At 32.2% G+C, this 2,538-nt stretch overlaps 1 non-coding gene across 1 annotated transcript; it reads left to right on the top strand.

The window, feature by feature from the left end:
- Positions 982-1,054, top strand: TRNAR-CCU. Its single transcript has one exon. It is a non-coding gene; the product is annotated as a tRNA-Arg (tRNA).

Genomic DNA, 2,538 nt, shown 5'->3' on the forward strand with positions numbered 1-2,538 from the left:
CCAAATGATAGATGAATTTTAACCTAGGTGCCAAATTATGGCTTAAGAGGGTGAAGACATGTTGGTTGGATAAGGTCTATCAAAGGTAGTGCACAAGGATAAAGTAGATGAATAGAAGGAGAATGAAACATGACATGATTGAGACGAAGATAGAGATATAGATACAGGTTTTGAGTCAGACGCTAACAATATCTCTCTTGATGTTAAGAGAATGATCTCATTTGAGATGAGAAGTGAAATATCTTAATGACGTTTCTGCAATGTCATAGTGAATAATATTAATTGTTAGCAGATCTACAAAAGTAAAAAGGTGTTGACTAACTTTGATGCAGGGTGTAAAACGGGCATTGGCTTGGATGCAAGGTGTAACACATGCACTAGTAGAGATGCAAGGTGTGACACATATATTGGTTAGTATTAACGCAATGTGTAGATCGAAACCATTAGATTTTTCTAGAATTGATGGCTTAGATATGAAGTAAGTTTTTTAAACTTATTCTTGAAATAAGTGGATCACAATATAAGAATAAGTAACATAAAATGAGGGTAAAATTGTAATCTTATAATAATTTTTCCAATATGAAGAAAAATAACTACTTTTTATTGATACATATAACTTAGTTACAACATATTTTAATAAGAACTAGAAAGTGATTTACATCAAGGAGGTCTATTTCATGACTAAAAATTAGAAATTAAATATGTAATATATGTGAGTGTCAACATTTATAAACAATCACTATATCATTTATCATTTATTTAAATTACTTTTTTGAAGAGCTAATACTAATTAAATATCAATAATGAATAATATAATGATAGTATATAAAACTCATACAACAGTGAATACATTTTTTCTCCTAAATTAATATATTTGAGATGTAAAATATATGGAAATATGTTTTTTCACACTAGTTTTATCTATAACACATTCAGAATAATAATAAATTATCATATACACCTAAGGAACAATAACAAGCAGCGCCTGTAGCTCAGTGGATAGAGCGTCTGTTTCCTAAGCAGAAAGTCGTAGGTTCGACCCCTACCTGGCGCGATCACTCGTTTTTATATACGATTTTCAATTTATTCCCACTCTTTCATTAACTCCTACTAAATAAGCGTAACCTTTTCAAAAAACAAGTTCTAGTAAATGTTGTTCAACCATAAACACCAAGAATGCTCCACTGCATGTCTTCACTGTCATACTTTGTGATTTGTGTCACTTCCAATTACATTATTATGATCTTCAAGGTTTGAAGATACAAGGGAAAGTGAACATTTTTCTCGAGAGAATATTCACTTCATTCTTCATTGAATGAATGTTCTTAAATGTAGATATCAGTTCTCTAACTGTTTTCTACAATCTAACTAATTTTCACTAACTTCCTTGGCCTGGATTTGCCTCGTGTGTCTTCTCAAGCAAGCTTTGAATTTGCTTGTATAGCTTCTCTACCAAGTTATGTATCCTCACTTCGTTTCAACGAGAATTACTAACATTTTACCAATTATCAATGCAATTAGAATATTTGTATGATGGTAGTAGGGCCTTTTGAAGGACAAACGTAGAAATGTGAAGATGAATCCTATGTTAGTTCTATATGTTGATTTGAAGAGGTATTGATAGCCATATGAGAAATGTAGCAGAAAGTGAGAAAGAAAGTGGAGAATGAGCAATTTGTGCTCCAGAAGACACAAAACCTCAGTGAGAGCCAACCTTGCTGAGGTAATGTTATGTTTCTGGTTTTTCTGCATTTTCTATGTCTAATATTTGCTTTCTTTTTCTGAATTTCAGGCTTGTTTAACATGATGTGAATTCAAGCATATTTACAACTTAGGTTTTAGAAACTTTGAAGTGAAGTCACACACTATAATGGGATGATAAAATTGTGATTGAATTGAGAATCCTTATTCCTTTAAGTTAACTAGTTATCTACGTGGACGTTGTAGGTAGATGACCTAGTTTAGGTTTCTGATTATGCTAGATAGTCGACATGATAGTAGTTAAGATCGCAATTTAACTCATAGGATTAGTAGATCTTACGAGTTTCCAAGAGGTAGCGAGTAGCGTGCCCACTCTGAGTACAATCTCACCAACGCCGATGAGATCGCTGAGGAAGATCGTAGGATTGTAAAATTATTGTCTTGTTGTGATTTTCTGTTTTTATGCCAAAAATCCTTAATTACAAAATTTCCATCTTCTAAACCCATATAGAAGGGGAAACCCATGACCCAAAATCATTTGAGCTACCCAAAATTCTTCTAAACCCAAAATTGCAAGATAACAAACATATCATAACCAAAATAAAAGTAGAAATAGACGCTACAACTACAACCAAAAGCTCACAAGATTTCATTTTCAAGTTTCCTTATTATCATCTTCATCTTCAACATATTTGCTTTCCTTATTCTCTCTAAATTGATGTTCTTTCTCTCTTTTATGTTATAATGTTTAATGCGAGAAAAATGGTATTCACCGTGTTTGCCTTTGTTATGTTCTCTCTCTTCTTTTTATGTGCCTTTGTTGTGTTATGCTTTTGT

This window comes from Lupinus angustifolius, chromosome LG10 (genome assembly GCF_001865875.1).
Source record: "Lupinus angustifolius cultivar Tanjil chromosome LG10, LupAngTanjil_v1.0, whole genome shotgun sequence".
Taxonomy (NCBI): domain Eukaryota; kingdom Viridiplantae; phylum Streptophyta; class Magnoliopsida; order Fabales; family Fabaceae; genus Lupinus; species Lupinus angustifolius.